We start from the raw sequence: 20,367 nt of genomic DNA on the forward strand, positions 1-20,367 counted from the left end.
AATGGTAGATGGATGATAAAAACAGCATAAAAACTCATCTAGGAGCCGATTATTGTTGAACGTTAAAGTGACGTCTACGATTCTGAAGCCTTTCTAAAACTGACACGTACGGTAATGGGCCATTAAATTCGACATTGGGTAGAAAAAGACAAGATTGCCTTTTTTTAATGGGCCGTGATATTTATGTTAACTGACGTTTCTTGTTCTGGAAACGTTGATAAGGAAAATAAAAAGTGCAGTTGTCTATTAGAATTTTGATAACGAAAACTCATACCTGTAGCAGGATACAACAAATGTATGGAGTGTCATATTTTCAAGGTAGATCTTTGCGGGAACAAGAGGAGAGGAGTTATTTTACTTATTAGCTCTGACAGGATTTAAAAGAAAGTACGAGGACGTTCCCAGAAGTACCTAGCCTGACCTAGATATGGCGGTAGTTGCTCCAAAACCACCAATGTATTAGAAAGGACACAATTTATAAAGCATGTGATTCAAGTTTGAAGACCTCACATTTTTTAGTATTTGTTTGGCAGCCATCAATACTGAACTTTTTCAACGAACTTGTGAACATGGAAAAAATTGTTCATCTTTATGTTATACAATACTTTTATTTGAAAGGCAAACCAATATAAAAGCTAAATTAGATTCCTCTCTGGGTGAGACTACTCATTCGTTATCAACAGTGAAATATTGGTTAGCATAGTTTGAACGAGGCCGTACGACCTTCGAAACCAGCATCGCTGTGGTCGACCAAATGAGGTGACGACTGCTGAATGTTGAAGAAAATCTGACAGATATGAGGGATATTTTATAAAGTGCGGTACATCTCATATTAACTGAAAAGTTGGTTCGAAAGCAGCTTCATAGAGATGTTTCCATCTTGTGTTTGGCAATGTTTCACTGAAATGAAGCAGATTTTTTGCCATGTTTCATAACCATGGATGAAACGTGGGTCCATCACTTCGCAATCAAAACAAAAAAACTATGTTGAAAAAAGGAGAAACTATCAATGGCAAGTATTATGCGACATTTTGTAATGTTTGAGCAAAGAAACTGTTGTTTCATCAAGACAATGCACCAGCTCACACATCTGTTATTGCAATGGCCAAAATTAATAAATTAAAGTTTCAATTGCTACCTCATGCACCTTATTTGCAAGATTAGGATTAGTTTCTGTTCACAGACTCGGGGGTGAAAGATTTTCCAGCAGTTAAGAGGTGATATATATCGACAGTTAATGGCTATTTTGAGGAGCTTGATGGTTCTTTAAAAAACATTAGATTCATCAATTTCCAAATGCAATATTCAAATTGACGCTTGATAGAAATATTAAGCGTATTGATTCTAAGAATACACTTTAACACAGTTCAAGAAATTATTATTATAATAATCATATCTATATGTTCTTAAGACCTTTTTTACGTACGTAATTTATTTTTTGAGGGCTTAATAAATTGTCGCATATTTGTAGGTTACTTTCTTTCTACATTTGAGTTTTAAAGTAAATGGTTCCCACCGCAGTTGCATAATTTCTCATGATATGTTTGATTATTAAATTTATAGAAAAGTTATAATGAAGTTACAAGCCAGACCTAACCAAATGCGAAAATGGCTTATTTGACATATCTTGGTATTGTAATCGGAGATCAAGACAAGACAAGACGTGGTCTACCCATGACTGCTGTGTCTGATGTAGCGTTTCATTGATTCAGTGTATGAAAGGAAACAGAAGCGGAAGAAATTAGGGTATAATTATTTCATTACTGTTATAACAATTAGTTTCAATTCCAACTACTGAGCTACACTGGTGTTCTTACTCAACATCAACAAAGTGTCTTCGGATTAAGTCCTAGTAAAAAGCAAGACATAGCTTATATATTTTACAATTATTTCTCAAATAATAATAAACGTTCTCTCCATTATTTGTTCAATAATCCGAATAAGGTTAATGGTTCTTTCCCCGTTAATTAAATTTCCTAACAGTGGAAATTTTCAGTACATTTCTACATTTTCAAGTGCCTTAATACTAAATCCAGGCCGAATAGCCTTGGTAGCTGAGGCCTTTATAGCCTTTAGAAGAAGAAGTCCAAGCTCCGTATCGCCATATTCATTTGCCTTCCCTTAGTGTGGTTAGTGTGTTGCTTACAATAAATATTATAATGATTTTACAAGCTTTTGACTAAACATTGTAACAATTTTTTGACAAAGTATTTCTCTCTCAATCTCTCTATCTTACTTTGGTACTTGGCATACTTTGGGTGTTTCAAAAATAGTGTACTTGATATTGAGTTCATGAACTCTACTTGTCTCAACTGTATCCACCAATTGTTCTATCACATGTGTTAGATGAGCCCAGGGAACGGGACCATTTTGATGGAATTTTTAGAAAGCAAAAAATTTTGTTCCTCTCGTCAATTGAATGTAGATAGATTCAGTGATGTCAACCATATAAAAGACGCGAGTTAATCTGAGATAAGATCTTCAGATTCAAATTTTACCATGGACTCTCAAGATATCCAGATTTGTACCTAAGTGAACACGTGTGATATATAAACAGAAGAAGATTGAGATACAATATAAAAATCAATAGGGCTCAAATCCGGACTAATTAACAGTTAATGTATACATAGATATAGATATAAAAGAATAAAATAATTGACTTAAAGGGCACCACAGTATGCCTTTTGCAGTATGATATGGCGAGAACTCACCAACTATTTTGCTTCAAATTGTATTGACCAACCATTCACGCCAGGTGTTAAAATCCCTTCAACAGTTTGCGTGGTTGCGAATTTCTAGTTTCTCCAGCGCTGTTGCTATTTCGGATTGATTCTAACCCGAGCATTGAGCTCACCAAATTACATTCCGAAATCGACGGAGTTGTTGCTGAGATGACAAGCAGGAGAGACCATCAGAATTGTTCGCTACACCGTAGAATTAACTGTCTCAGTAATCATTGATTTTTAGTGAGACAGTCAGTGCCATTTCATTATTATAAAATTTCCACGTTACATGTCTCATGGATACGCAACGTTGCCAAACCATTTAGTTTAGTGGGATTTACTTGATGAAGAAATTAAAACTTGAAATTGTACTAATATTGATGGTTTACGCTAGTGCGTAAACTCAAGAGAATGTAGTTTACAAAGTGTTCTATTGGATGATTTAAATTTAAAACCACCTATACAAGTTTCCCTTTCATTGAAACCTACTGAATATGCTCCTTCTTAGAATAAAATATACTACAACAGACACAAGTGGCAGATATGTGGTGAATAAAAGGGTTTCGCAATATTAGAGGCACTTCAAAAAAGGTTCAAGAAATATTTTTGTTCTTCTTTGATTGTCGTGTATGGATGAACAAACACTATGCAAGTTTGGTCGGAAAAGTCCGAATTTCAACTGGGATCTAGAAATGTTTTAATCATGTGCCTCTAGTACACCTAGATATAGATGTAGATAAATATTGAGATGTCGTGTACAAAAGATCTATTGTGTCCCCTTCTCTTACTGCGATACTGGGGACCTAGTATTTACAGCTGATCTGTTAATCTCTCTCCTTTTAGAAAGTCCAGATTGTGGGATGGCTGTAGCTGCCAGAGATCTTCATCTTCTATTTCATACACTTCCAAGTGTAGAGCCTTGGAGTTCGGTAGTGATTCATACTTCGAGACAATTTGGATAGAGGTTTCGTCCTCTGTGCAAAAAAATCTGTACGCCGCATTATCTGCTAATTCTAACGTCTTCAGGTATCTATTGAGGCGACCGTGCCCCGATATGACTCCTGTTAGTATTTGTAGATTGTTCTTAGTTTGATACATTCAGCAGATCTTCTATGATTATAGTTTACCAGAAAAAGTATACCTGAAAAATGTTCTTTTGCCACCGTTTTCTATTAAACTACAGATCGACCAACATAACTTTGCCTCTGAGAATTGGATGCGCAGTAGAATAGTCGAGGATTTTGTGCAGTCAACATCGATTAGTACAGTCAGTGCAGAAATTATTTAGTGAACTGTGATAATTCTGTGCTCGTTACTTTGAAAATGCCTTTGAACAGTAAAGTGAAAAACAAGGTTTTGAGTGGACAATGTTTTAAGATTTATGCAGGCAGAAGCAATGGCTGAGGGAATAAGGATACCTCTTGCGAGGGTAAGAAGTAATGGTAGAAATAAGTCAAAATGTACTAATAATTATTTTTTATCATCGAAGGTTCAAGAACGTGTAGCAGAGGCGACAGGTGTATGCGTAAGAACCGTAAGGAAATTAAATCAGAGATGAAAAAAATAGAAGAAGGTTTACGGAAACCGTTTTCAACTCCAAATAAGAAGATAGTGAAACATTCGAACCTCACAATGGATGATGCTGCTTTGGCTATTTTACGTAGGTGCATAGTTAATTTCCATTTCACAGAAAAAAGAATTCCTACGCTCAGGGTAATTCATAGAAATATCATTCGCGATATGGACTATCAGGGTTGCAAAGAGTCTTTGAGAAAAAACATTCATAAACTTGGATTTCGATGAAAGAAGGTGAAAACGAACAGAAAAATATTAATGGAGCGCCAGCCCATTCGAAAACTGAGAATAGAATTCTTAAAAGAAATGCGGACTTACAGAGAAGAGGGACGACCTATTATTTACATAGTTGAAACTTATATTCATGCTACACACACGCACCAAAAAGGCTGGAGTAATAATACCGAGGATGGTCTAAAAAACCCTATTAGTAAAGAGCAATGTTTAATCATAATACATAAGTGGAGAAAATGGATTTGTGCCTAATGCTTATATAAAATGGAAATCGAATTGCAATACAGGTGATTATCATAATAAGATGAATTTTGATAATTATAAGAAATGGTTGTCAGAACAGTTGATTCCGGATTTGCCGCCAAAGAGCGTTGTGGTTATCGATAATGCACCTTATCATAATAAAAAATCAAGAAAATGCCAATGACATTGACTAAAAAAGCCGAGATGCAATCATTGTTATTAGAGAGAAATATTCCATTTAATAAAACGATGCTGAAACCTGAATTATATGCCCTATAAGCCAAAATATAAGCGGAATGAAATATATCACCTTTTTCTAGCAGCAAATCATAACGTTGTGCGACTACCACCATATCATCCGGATTTGAATCCAATCGAATCGGTTTGGGCCGAACTCAAAGACTATGTTGCAAATAAAAATGTATCTTTTAATTTCAACAATTTTCTCCAGAGCAGTGGAAATCTCTTAGCAAAAGAGCGAAGAAATTTGAGGACGATTTCATGACGAATGAACCCATAATAGACATTATCGTAGATGATCTGGTTATTGATTTAAAGGAAGAGGATAGCGACACTGAATCAGAACAGGAAGATAAAGATTGTAATTTATCCGGAATCGAGGAACTACCCGTCGTATTATAATTTATAGGCAGTAGTACTCAAAAAATTCGTAAAAATTGTTAAATAATGATTTAATCATTAAATAACCATCAATTTAAAGGTTATCCATTTTTCCAAATAGTTGCTCATAACATTGAATCAGGTAGAAAGTATATCACTATGTGCTGTGACTATTAATCCATCTACAATAAATAATACTCTCTAGTAATTATCATATTATGCATAATTCCTTTAATTATACTCTGTGGATGAATGAATAAGGATGTTGGGATTCCTATCCTCTACTGTTTTGTCGTTATGGTCAACCGATACCAAATTTGTTTCGACGTTGATTCAGGTACTGCATTCAATCAACGGTTTCGACTAAAATTCTTCTCTCCATTGTACTTCCCGGTGGAAGGGCGAAGTAGGTCTTTGTCGCACACTAACCCTCTCATTTTATCGTTTGCGCATCTCAGAGGCAAAGCTATGTTGGTCGATCTGTAACTAACTAAGAAAAAACTTTTTGAAGGCTATGAATAAAGAAGACGAAGGATTTAAATACTTAAGACAAGTCTTTCCGCAGTTAAAAGAAAGCTACAAATTAAAAATTTGCTGGGCGATATTCATTTTATACTAAAGCTTACTACGCAAGAGCTTCGAGCTTGGAACTTATTGGTAAGTGTCGTGAAGGGTTTTTTTGGACAAAAATATGGAGTTGGCTTGATTTTGAAGACCCATACAGTCGATTGTTGTTTAGTTTCGGGTTCAAATGCATAGATCCATGATTCATCGCCTGTCACTATCTTATAGACGTCTTTTGAATCTACTTGATTGAATTTTTTCAGAATTTCATTGCACCAAATCGACACGATATTTTTTTATATATTTTTGACTACCAAATATTCATGCAATATTGTGCGAGATGCGAGAACTAATGCCCAAGTAGCCTCAATCTCACGGTATGTTACATGACGATCTTGCAACATACGCACAAGCTCGTTATTTTCTGACACAAAAGCCGATTATGGACAACCTTCACGAGATTCATCCTGTAGCGAAGTGCGACCACGATAGAATTCGTAAAACCAGCGAAACCCGGTGGCTCGAGATGGTGCTTCATCACCAAAAGTCGAAGTGAGTTGATCGACAAACTGCTGTTGGTTTATTCTACGTCGAAAATTATGTCGAAAAACTTAAGTAGCAGCCCTCGTACACACATAAATTTTAAAGATTTCTCTTATTGACGTGAATTCTGTTTTATTTCATATATTGATTAGATAATACAGCGTTTGATTGGTTATTCATGTTTTGGAGAGTGAAAAATGTAGATATCAACGATTAATAATAGCAAAGAAAACACAAATCCGATTTTAAGAGAAGCTGGCTTTCACTTATTGAAGAAGAGAAAATTAAAATAAATCAAAACTCCACCAGTTTTTCATATAGACAGGAAATATTGGGGTTACAATTTAAGAAGAAGTGATTAGCATGGTTTGGGGAGAGATAATCACAAGCTGGTTTTGATTTATTTGCGGACGCGATTGAGGCGTAGCATAGCATTAAATATTTACGGCTTATATTCAGTGGGGATCCTCTAGAGAGAGTTTTCCTAATAAAAATGATAAAAGAGAATATTACATGCCACTTTTCCAATTTCTTCATTTCTTTCGACCTTGAAAGAAAGGTTTAATATTATGGAAGAATCATTCATTTTTCAAATTGAGTTTATTCAAAAGTATTATACTCAATATCTGGATGCGCGTACATGAAAATTACATCTTTTTTCATTAGCAATGAGAAATCAATGTATTCAAGTAATGATTTGGTAACAATAGTCTGACCTTTCTCTAGTTATATACTGCGACGAATATTGATTAATATTCTTCTTCGAAAAACATGAGTTAGATTAACTTTTTTGGCCACATCTCTGAAAGAATTACGCTGTCCTGACGAGATCCAAGAAGAATTAAATCGGTCGATAAACTATGCTGTTTTCCTTAAAATTGTGAGATAATGTTTAGTTTTTGTATTGTAATATTTGTCGACCTGAGAATATTACAATGAACAGTGCGAATAAATATTGAATTTTCACAGTTAAAAAGTGAGATATACATCAAACATCAACTCATAGTGATTTGGGATCAAATTTAGAATTGATTCCTAACTATTTGGTAACCAATTTAAATGCTTGATTACGAACTTAATCGAAATATCCAGAACTTCTACAACTTATCGGTAATCAATAACTAATAGAATTCATATGATCAACGAATACGAAACTATAACTGAAAATTCAGAGCTTTGAAAGATTCTTTTGAAAGTACGCATGCGATCGGACCCTAAACTGATTCGGGATCAAACCCGCGAACATAGCTATGATTTCAAATTACGAAAATGCGTGTGAGTATAATAGAAGAGTTTTGGTTGCCTGAAGGGTGAGTTATATTTTTAGAACAAATTGGTAATGGGTAGAAAGAATATATATAATTGAGGATCACGCTTAAATTACTGTAATATGAAACTCAACGGATATTATATCGACAAAATTAGTTGGTTAATGAAAATCAAAAAGTATAAAGTTTTTTGCTTTGCTTTTTATTTATGAAACTATCTTATATAACAAAACTATAATTATATAGCCCATAAGTCAGATTAATTACAGTCCATTTGTAAAACCAATTTATTCGTCTCCCATGGTAAATTTGATTTTAATTTGTATTATATTATTTAAAGTGTGCTTATATTTTTCTATATATTTTTATTTGTATATATTCTAGTTAATTTTTGTATTATATGAGTACAAGGTGGCGTAAAAAGAGAGCATGAATTTCAAACCAGTTTAATTTGCTTTATTTTGATTACATATTAACTCTGTCGACATTTTGTGGAGTTGGCGCCGTATGAGGACGACTTCTGTTTGATAACTGAGCCAGTTGTGCGTAAAAAGGCAACCCAATGAAGTATTGCGTTGTATATCGAACCATTTCGAGGAACATTGCGTAAAAGCCGTTGAACAGTAATAACAGATTCACAACTTTTGAAGAAATATTCAACAGCGAAAACGCGATGGGCCACGGTCCACTGCGCCGTTGCTACTAAAACTGGATACCCTAACCTACAAAACAACCAGCCCCCGCTCCTCCCACTCCCACTAGTCAATTCAAATTCATGCTTTCTTTTTGCGCCACCCTTGTCATTATACATGCTTAGCTATTTAAAAAGCGAAAACTGCATAAAAAGAAAATAGTTATCCCGAAAAATGATGAACAACATATTCAAGAAAAGGATAAACAGATACTACAATCAATTTAAAAACAAAACAGGAACGAAACATTAAAACAGAAAACATTTTTCGTTACCATATGTACAAGAACTTTCCCAACAAATATCCAATTATTTGGAACTAATCCATTATCTAAAAATTTCACTAAACTAAAATCTAAAACATACAAAAACAAAAGAAGTAAAATTATACAGGGTGAGTTTTTTGTATGGAACGCCCCAATTATCTCGGAAACGGCTTGTACGATTTTTATAACTTTCTGTGCGCAAGGGTCTTGTGATACGGCCGGTATTATGTTGGCATTCACATTGTTGTCAGGTCTTTTTTCGGAAAAATAAAGAACTTTGTTATTCAAAAGGATCAACCTACATATTTTGTGTTTTTAGAAATCCTGATTATTTTTCGTGTATTATTATTCTCTATACCTAAATGCCACAATTTCGGAGTTATATCTACATTTACAGTATCTCCACCAAAGTAACAATAAATATTGTACATTTAGATGGCTACGATTGAATAAACTCGTTTAATTCGAATATTCTTTCAATAATTTATCTGCTAACACAAATCTCTCGTAACAAGGTCTAGTGTCAGTGAGTTAGTAAAACGTTTAATGAAACTGGTGCAGTAAAATATTTATCCAAATCATGGAGCTGAAAACCTACAACAACTGAAGAAAAATTTTCAAATGTTTGTGTTATGTTAGAAGTAGATCCACATTTGTGAACTAGAAATATTACGAATTTTCGAAAACATACATTAAAGGTGATTACAGCAGATGATCAAACTGTTGTCCATTCATTTCAATACAACAATCCATGGGATTTTTAAAACTTTGCAATATATTTTGCAACATCCCTGACTGCTTAATTCTACTTATCTCTGTGGTAATCCTATCTTCTAATTCCTGAATATTGGCAGTTAATGTTTTATAAACGATGTTTTTTAAGTGACCCCACAAGAAATACTCTAAAGACGCCTTCCAATCCATCTTCTGGGAAACACATTATTTAGGTATTGCCTCGCCATACACGCAAAGTGAGGTGGGGCACAATCTTGTTGTCGTTTGGGATATTATTATTGTATGAAAATTTCTAATAATGAATTTTTTTTAAATGTAATTGAAAATACTTCGGACCATTTAAGTTACCCTCATTGAAAAGGGAATCAATTATTTTGTCACCTATTATTACGGCCCATACATTCAGTTTTTCGAGATATTGGATGTGGGCTTCATGCATCCAACGAGGATTGTTAGGTGACCAGTTTGCGAAATATTAATTTCCCTGGATATTTGCCTTACTCAAGTGTGGATCGTCTTCTAACATCTAAAGATTTGTTTTCAGTTGATGTAAATTATTAAAGATATTACACATTTGTTGACTTCTACGTCTATCACCATATCCTAATATCATACAAAAATCAATTCGTTCTTTAGTCAATTACACGGAAAAGAAAATTTTCCGAAATGGATCATATACATAAAAAGGAGAATACTAAAAATGATAAAAAAGACCTGAATAATTAAAGTTAAATTTTTAGTTTGATTTCATAAATTTCATTACAATTACGAATAATTTGAGTGATGGTTGTTAAATATTTTTGAGATGTAAAAACTAAAGGAATATTATTTTTTTCACATTAAAATAGTGTGAGATGAATAAAGTTTGGTAATCAAAAATTTTCTAACAAAAAATGTAGAAATCAAAATTTCCTATAAAATTGTTCCAGATCACTTGTATGTATTTGTAAAACACACCGAGATTTTTGGAAAAAATCATCAAAATTTTATGCTTTGTAGGATTGGCATTGTTCTAATGTCCTTTTGGTATCGAACTGCGACATGACATGTTTTCACGAGTATACCTTGTACAAGATAAAGTCTTGTTGTTGACTTTTTAATAGGTTCGTTCCAAATCATCAAAAAACTGTCTTCGGTATGGTGACGATTCTGTGCAAAAACCGTGCATAGCCGGAGATTACGCAGAAAATATCTATAAACGCTTCCAATAACCGTTCCAAGAAAGGTCCCGATTAACAGTTTGGAACAAACCTAATATCGACCGCCGCCATAATTTTGTCTTTTTTGACATTGTCGTGCCCCTCTGTAATTAAGAAACTAAACCCTCTAATGATGAACACTCACTATTCTCCCAGAACATACTGTGCATGCTTTTGCAAATAAGTAGAAAGTGAATTTTGAACGAGATTTAAATCCTTACATTTTTGTTTGATCCTTTATTTTATATATTTCCTCGTGTTTGAGATATTTTTTATAATAGAGATAGTGTTTTATTATTTTCTACCCTATAACTGATATCCAACATCTTTCAATTATAAATTCTTTCAAATGTATGCTACAATTGAATTATATTGAAAAATGCAGACTTGCCTTTTACATGTCCATTTGAATTATTCTCAACTATCCTAAACATTTTTTATATAAATTTTAATTATATGCAACATGCTCTCACTTGACTAATCAGTTTATCTTTGAAACGGATAGAAATAACAGAAAAATTCAAATATAAAAACCACTCCATAAATTTGAAATAAACTTTTTTGTTTTCTCATTTGAATTTGATCCTTGAGAATGCATCTTACTTTCTTTAATAGCTAATGATCAATTGTATTAAGGATTGAGAAGTGTTTGTTATTTCAATACATTACATATTGTTTGAAAAATCTATTTGAGGCAGACAAACACAGTAGGAAAAGTATTCCAAATACGGGGATGACAATAGAAGAAGGGAGTTTTAATTTCCCGTTTAATGTGACAAAAAAATCTTTTGAAAAATGACTAGAGCAGTTCATTGTATCTTAAAAAAATTTTAATATCGAAAATAATAAATCAAAATGAGAAATTATCATACAAGATAAGAAAAGCATGAAGTACACTTAGTACTTTTCCCCAAAATCGGATTTATATTAGTGCAATCTTTTTTTGGAACTACTTCGAAGTGATATAAATCCAATACAATTTTGGGAAAGTACAGTCAGTGAATCAAGTACCAATTTTTTGGTAATCAAGCATATATCGTTGCGATTCTAATTTTTATATAACAATTTCACAATATTCAAAATATGTTGGTGATAAGGTAAAATATTGTTTTATGAAATAAAATCGACAACAAAGTATTAATAAGGCCCAAAACCGAAACTAAAACAGCCGTAAAATAGGAACTGATTTCAGCATACTCATTTTTTAAAAAATATTCAAAACATCAAAAAGTATTATTACACATAAAGAGTAATTGATTGGAATTTTAAAATATGTAAAATTTGATTGACCTTATTTTAGTCAAATCCTTCACTTGAAGATTTAGACCCACTTTCATTTACTCACTTAATTTATTTAGGCCCTTACACTAAACGAACTTATATAATTAGAATTATCCACTACTTAAATAATTAACTATTTACTACTTTTCTTATTTATTTAAATTCACCGGTTACTTCTCTATTACGTTCCGTTCATCTTGATTTTTAATTATAAACTAACTCACGCTGCTAAACAAGCTCGTTATATATAAGAAAGAAATTTCTAGATTTCTAGAAAATAAACAAACAAACAAGTGAATAAAACACCGTACTAGAAATTAGTTCTAAAAAAATAGTATAAACAACTCTCCACTGCTTATGAAAAAACATATTAAAGACATCGCTATGGTAAAAATATGGATACAAAACTTCCATTATAACCAAACAGGATTGGCTTTGCGGTCTATGTCTTTGATGAGGATTTAACAATATCATTGTGATAATCGCCAGTGCTACTTGACTTGACTTTCACCTAACATATGAATTGTGTACGAAAACTGCATTAACTACGAGAGTTTTGAGATAAAATTTTTCAACCCTATTCAATTTGATAGGAGATATTGAGCAGTAATCATTTTTTATTCTATCTGTATTCGAAATTAACATGATTTAACAGGCCAATGACTTACTAAATTTCAAATCAATTGCGGCCTTTCTTTAAACAGCTTTAGATTCGTGATTTTTGTGATATTTGCTTGAATAAGAGGGTTTCTACTTAAGTTTTGAGACAGGCAAATAAAAAAAAATTTATAATTGGATGTGGCTTTATTATTTGTGGAAATATTGAGATCATTACACTTTTGCAGGCGTCTGAACCAATTGTAGAAATATTTTTTCCATTCTGATTGAGGTACTTCCAAAACATGTTCCATTTGAACCAATCAACCGCTTCCTCAGGTGTAGAAAATCGTTGACTTTTTTGATCTGCAGAAATAAGAAGCAATCATTGCGGATAACCCTTCAATTCAATGATTTGATTGTTCAAAAACGTTTCTATTTTAACTAATGTATGAGAACTTGCGTTGTCGTAGTGGAAAATGATTTGTCTTTTACGATTGGTTCTCCTGATTTTTTCGAACGGTTGCGACATCTCTATTATTCCGAAAAAATAGACGACCATTTGCTTCGAGTGCTTCATGAACGAACAACTTTTGTTGGATTTGGCCGATACAATCGGTTATTGTTCAGTTTCGAATTAAGATGCATAGACATATCTTATAGACGTCTCCAAAAGCATCGCGATTGAATTTTTTAGCATTTCTTTACACCAATTCACATGGGATTTATTTTACGCGATTGCCAAATTATGCAGTATCCAAAGTAAAAAAATCTTTCTAACAGCTAAATGTTCATGCAATATTTTATGTATGCAAGTGGAATTAATGCACGACAACCGATTTCGGACGACATTCAAGAAATTTATCCAGTGGCAAAGTGCGATAATGATTGAATTCAGTAAACCAGCGACACGGTGGCTCGAAATGGTGTTTCAGCACACCAAAAGTAGAAGCACACAGCACACTGCTGTTGATGTATTCCTCGTCGAGAATAATCGAAAAAATCATCGCGCGACATTGTTTGGCAAAACTTACTTTTGGACAATATAAAAATTTAAGTGTTTTCAACTTTTGTCCGAGACTATACCGACAATACAATTTCAAGTTGAAGAATGTCCACTTACAATTCAAATTTTACTTGTTCGGGAATTATTAATTAATATGTAGAATAACCGAAATAATGTTTTTACTTTATGTTTGTGTAACAGAACTGTAAATGTTGTTGCTTGTTTGAAGTTTATTTTTAATTGCATCATAATTAAAGGTACAAAAATTGTGGGATTGTGGGTAGGTACTTGTTTTACATCTTTACATTTAATATGCTATATTTGGCAAGGATCGTCGACAAGACTCTTGCTAAACGGCGTACAGTTTGGTCAAGATTTATCTGCACCAAACACTCTGGCTTTTACACATTGCGTTCGCGCCTTAAATGTTTTTCATTTGTTCTCTTACTGACACAAAAAACAGTTGACATAAATCAAGTCCTATGTAGGTGTATCCTATATTATTAGAAATGTTTCAAAATATACGTTATTAAAATATACAGTTACGTTTTTATTTTACAATATTTTGATTTAAAGTAATGCGCAGAACATACGCAGAATAATGGATACTAAACTGTAACCAGAGAAATACCGTGCACATACAATTCAAATACACAAACTTACAATGATTAGAATTCTATGAAATATACTATTTGTAGATACCAACAAAACATTGTTTCACAAAATATTTTTTTCTCCAATAAATCGACGTTTACTTTACGTAGAACGACAAACAAGCAAAATTAACGATATTGGAGTACGCAAAATCCACAGTGGATGAGGGAATTCAATATCACAGAATAATTGGACCATATTTTTTGAGGGGATAATACCTGGAAGAGTTACTATTCAATATATGCTTCAAGATAACTTTTCCTTGACAATAAACCAACTTTGTCGAACAATTTCAAATCATTTATTTTTTATCTATAAAAAGAGATGTAGAGGAAACATATTCTTCCTACCGAATAGGTATATGATTTAGACTTATTATAAATATTGTTATTTACCACATCACCCAATAACTCGTGTGACTATGAAAAACACATTTTTTGCCAAAAATTGATTGAATTCATCAATGTAGTCTTCTTCAAGAGCAATACAATCATTTCAATGTCTCTCTAACTTTTCGATTCGTGCATGTAGAAGGATTTGTCTTGTTCCTCAAAATACTTCCGTTTCAGCAATTGCTTCTTCATTTGAGCTGAATAACCAATAGTCACTCGGGGCCAGATCTGGACGATACGGTGGATGAGGAAGCAATTCGAAGTCTAATTCGTTCAATGTAACTATCTTTGCCATCTACTTGTGAATCTGTTCATTGTCTTAGTGATTTTTTCTTCGACATATGAGGCCGTTTTTCTTTCATTTTTGCATTTAAGCGATCTAACAATTCTATGTAGTATTCGCTATTGATTAACACTTCCTTTCGGAGATAGTCGATGAACAATATTCCAGGCGTATCTGAAAATACTGAGGCCATAACCTTCCCAGCAGACTGTTGTGTCTTAGGACGCTTCGGACTTGGTTCACCGGCCGTAGTCCACTCAGATGATGACCGTTTTGATTCCGGAGTGAAGTGATGAACCATATTTCATCCATTGTCACATATTGTCGCAAAAAATCTCTGATTTATTACGAGTAAACATAGCTAAACACTGCTGGGAATCATCAACACATTGTTGTTTTTGTTCAGCTATGGGTAATTGTGAACATACTGTCTTCTGCTATTTTTACGGCCTCAACTTTCTCGTGCAATTTCCATTTACTATTAGATATAACCAATATGTAGACTTTATTGATATTTTCTCGAGTAACCTCAATTGGATGACCAGAGCGTTCACCATCATAGGTGCCTGTACGACCACGTCTAAATTCAGCAAACCAATAACAAATGGAGTATAGATATCACTTTTGAAGCTATTACTAAGCATGTACAGTATTTTTAGTTTTAGTAGTAGTTTTAAATCCATTGTTTTTAAAATAACAACAGTAGTTTCACTTGAATGGCTGTCACTTTTTTCTGACTAATAGAAATGCCATGAAATTTCACACATAGTCTTTTGAAAGTTGGTACTTCATAAGCGTCATATGGATTTGACAATAGCAGCACCATCTGTGTATCAGTCACACGGCCTATTAAGTTATGTCATACGTCAAATTCTACTTAGTTATGTATGTTATGGTGTTAATTATTACAATTACAAAAAATTGATTTTCTATTGGTAACGTTCAAAACAAAGAAGTGAACGTGAAAATTTGCTTACTCATAGTTGGGGCTAATTGTACTGAATCCATATCAGTCGTCAAATCTCAAATATTAAAACGGATAAATCAACGCTGTGTCGTTCATTAATTAACTGTTTTTCCCTTCAATTTCACATATTTCCCTTGCTGCCACAGCTTCTTTAAAATTTTGTTTCCAAGAAGTCTTAATAATACTCGTATTTCACATTTATCGCATTCCATACCATAATAATGATACATGATACTACATAATGAACAAAGAGAGAATGAAGAAAAAAAGTAAAGCAACAGTACTATGTATTTAAAGAATTATGTACTATCAAGTTGTGTGTAATCGCATACTTAATACCTGATATTTTAGTTTAGATAGGAATTTGATTCCTTGAACTGAAATGCTGTTTGTATTATGAGCAGATTCATTCGATTTAATAATACAAATGTTCGTGAAAGGTGAATTTAATCTATTGAACTGGCGTATTGACGAAAAAAAATTGTGTAAAAATTTATTTCCATATATTATTATTTATTTTATTCATAATTTTCTCGTTCCTTGTTCTCAGTATAATTTTTGTACTCAAACATATCTATTGAAAAATTGAATTGAAACAATAAATTATTTGGGATGTGATTTCTCCAGAAACTATTAAAAATATTGTTGGCTCAGCAAATAAAAATCAAGAAGGAGCGGATAGAAAACCCCTAAAAGTCGTAAAGCGAAGGAAAACCGTTTACTGGGAAAATAGACTTAGCAATTAGGAGTACAATAATCTGAAATAGATGATACAAAGCAAGGTAAGGAGAGAAAAGTAAGCAGATTCTAAAACACCTTTAAATAGTTGTACATTTTATGTATTTACTACCTGAAAACGTTGCACGAACCAACTATTCCACTATACCAACATTCACAAGTGTTGGTATAGTGGAATGGAGAACAGTCTATTCAGTATGAATATCACCAACGGTTCCAGAATTAAGTTGTCTTCAATAATGATAACTGCCCGACATAAACTAGCATTTGCAATATTACTTGATTTAGGTACATTAATACAATAGTTTTCTCTAGAATTAAGTTAAGCTAAATTCGTGATTTGGGATGCTTCCAAATAAATAAATTTTTCAACTCGATTAAATTTGACAGAAGATATTGAGCAGTAATCATTCTACCTTCTACCTATACTCGAAATTCAAATGTTTTTACAGGCCAATGACTTAATAAATTTCATATCAATTGCAGCTTTTCTTTAAACATCTTTAGTTTTGTGATTGTTTTTGTGATGTTTCCTTGATTACTACTTAAGTTTTGAGAAAGACAAATAAAAACAAATATCAATAATTGGATATGGCTTTATTGTTTTTCAAAATATACTCCATTAAGATTAATACACTTTTGCATGCGTTTGTACAATTTTTCCATTCCGATTGAGGTACCTCCAAAACATGTTGTTTGAACGGGTCAACCGCTTCTTCATGTGCAGAAAAAAAAGTTGACCTCGCAATTTATTTTTGATCTGCGGGAATTATAAGAAGTCATTGATTGCCAAAGAAAGACTGTACGGCGGATGACCCATCAATTCGATGATGAGTGTTACCATATCTCAAAACTTAAGTAGCAACCCTCGTACATTCATAAATATTAAAGAAATAGAGATTATAAGGTATAATCTTCATCATAAACATAAAAATTTTTATTAGAAATATAATCGTGAAAGTTTACAGTTTGGTTTAGTATTAGGAAAATTGAAGCAACGGAAGTAAGTAGAGAAGCTTTAAAGAAATGGTGATTATAAAATAAATAATTCATAAGTTTTTAAACACTGTTTAAGTACCACAGTTTTTGGTTAATGTTTATAATGCATACCAAAATAGTAGTTCGTAATGGACTATAATTACCACCATTGCAGTCATGGGAATCATTGGACAGACTAGTAAGTAGTTTAATATTCATAAATTTTGACAGAGAAATGCATTGCACCCTTTTAACACTCGGAAATCATACACAGTGTTTCCGTGAACGTGATTAATGAGTACAAGTACATTAAAAATGAATATTCTAATAAAGATTCTTAGTTAGGTCAACCCCGCAGAAATGTATATACCCAAGCATAAATTTTCGAAAAACTGGATTGTTGCATAAACGTTAAGAATAACATTAGATTCACTATTCATGAGAAAATCTGATATTAAAATTAACTAAAATTGTATTCACCAATATATGAATATCTATGCTTTTTATGTACACAAAAGATATCCACAAGGGTTGTTTGAGAAGTTTCTGATCTCATCCTGAAGATACCAGTACTTGTGCCGTATCAGCTTGACTCACAAACAACGTTCTGGCTAGCCAAAAGCTCCGAAAACCAGGAATATGCATTTGTGGGCTGAAGATTTATGCATGCGTATGCAACTCAAGCAAAATGAGTCGGTTTTTTGCAACGATTCAGAACTATAGATGGCGGTTTAGGCCCGAAAATTGATATATCTAGAATTTGTTGGCGATACTTATGAGTTTGTGTTGATCGACTATCTCAAATTGCTTGATAAGATGAAGGGAGAAATTGCAAAAAAGCCACCGCATTTGAAGAAAAAGAAAGTGCTTTTCAATCAGGACAATGCACTTTCTCATATTTCAGTGAACACTATGGTTATTCAAAAATTTCACTTCGAATTGGTTGACAATTATTCACCAGATCTAGCCTCCAGCGACTATTTCGTGTTTTCGTATTACACTAAGTATGTGAGGTTAGGTTAGGCTGAAGTGGTGGTGTATAGTTAGGATAGTCAAGAAGATCTTTATTGTAGTTGGTTTGGTAAACTCAGCTATATATCTTATTTACAGACAAAAGACTTCCTCAAGTACGTTTAGTAAGTGATAGTCGAGGGCCACCATTCTCTTTGTACAAACTGAACTGAAAAATAGACCAATTTCGAGTATATGATTATTAGTTGATATTCAAGTGAACCGAGAAGAATTGAATTGGGATAATGTATTGAAACTCATTCTACACACTAGTTCTACGTTTTATTCTGTAACTGTGAAAATAGGTATAATTTACAATGCGAGAAAAAGTGGTCTTATTTTATTCACTTTATGCACCAGTTGTCAAGTTCAGTCCTGTTGGAATGTTGGGTTCTCAAAAGAAGAATATTCTTATATCAATTTCCGGCCACTTGGGAATATCAAGAAAAAGGAATAGAAGACAAAGGAAAATTAGAACAAGAAGCTAAATGTGAAAATTTTATATTCTATTAAAATTTAGTAACAGACTGGTGAAGCACTTCAAAATAACGTCGATTTTACTCTATCATAAGTGGTGTTCAAATCTATATATATATATATTAGATACGTATTTTGTTAGCAATGATATTTTAGTGCGAAAAGTATTCCTACAATCTAGAATCCTAATCCAGAAAAAACAAACCTTGTCTTGTTAAGAGGACAATTTATAGATGCTCGTAGAGAAAGCAATATATCAAATATCCATATATAAACGATTCACATTTGAAAATCGTCATATCAAATATAAAAACTCAAGTCTTTTGTTGATTTAATAAACAGTTCTTTTACTAAGTAAAGAATAGTAATTTATGTAACGTGACAATACATATTATTTATTTTCAAAATTGAGTACTTTAATAATAATTTATATTAATTGTTTTACATGTATGTTTTTATACTTTTGATGTGAATTTTTGTGTTTTAGCGCAGATTAAATTTATATCTTCATATCCAATACAATATTATTTTTTTTAATCAAAATTTATGGAAAAACATCATTGAAAAAATAAAATAAATAATTTTATCTAATATAAAAATCCAACTTCTTACCTAGTTAACCTGCTTTCATCAGAACGGTTCCATCAAGAGCTTTATACTTCCTTCTTCCCATATTTCAAATAATAAAAATTCACTTCGAATCGATGCACTGTAAAGCAACACTAAAGATTACGGCATATCTCGCAAGTAATAGCTTCTCTCTATAAAACCAGCTCTCATTTATATGATAAAACCATGCAAAAACCGATGTATTGAAAGAAAGACTTCGAGTTTCTGTTTTTCTTCACCACTCCGACACTCTACAATCCTCACGATAACGTATACAAAACTCGCAGCCTATGCACGGGAATCCAAAGCAAATATTTTTACAATACAAGAATATAAAATTGCCTAAAAGCTGAGAATTTGACAGAGCATACACACAGTCTTGCAAGGCCCGGGCAGAAACAAACCTCTCTGATTTATTCCGGAACAACCGTAGTAGGTCTGCGCTGCATCTACCATGAGTGAAAAATCGAAGTTGTCGAAAACGCATGTCGTAACTTCGTCGGGATGGCTTATATTCATCCCTTCTTTGCTAATGTTCACCCTAAATGGTCTCTCTCCACCCAGAGCCGACCCCATCGTATTTTCTCTCTGCTAGTGTCGAAATATAGTCTAATGTTTTTTTATATTGTAAAATTTGCCGCATCAAATAGTAAATTAAAGGGTAGATATTACAGGGTTATGTCAAAAATATATCTTTTACATCAGGATATTT

The 20,367-nt window shown here is 32.8% G+C and overlaps 1 protein-coding gene across 1 annotated transcript in view; it reads right to left on the reverse strand.

Annotated features, from left to right (window-relative positions):
• Window positions 1-20,115, reverse strand: part of LOC130446404 (uncharacterized) — a 90,281-nt gene extending 70,166 nt beyond the window's left edge. The window contains exon 1 of the mRNA XM_056782651.1: window positions 19,659-20,115. The gene's annotated coding sequence lies outside the window, so the exon portion shown is untranslated. The remainder of the gene's footprint in view (window positions 1-19,658) is intronic.
• Between the last annotated feature and the right edge of the window lie 252 nt (window positions 20,116-20,367).

Source organism: Diorhabda sublineata, chromosome 7 (assembly GCF_026230105.1).
Source record: "Diorhabda sublineata isolate icDioSubl1.1 chromosome 7, icDioSubl1.1, whole genome shotgun sequence".
Lineage (NCBI taxonomy): Eukaryota > Metazoa > Arthropoda > Insecta > Coleoptera > Chrysomelidae > Diorhabda > Diorhabda sublineata.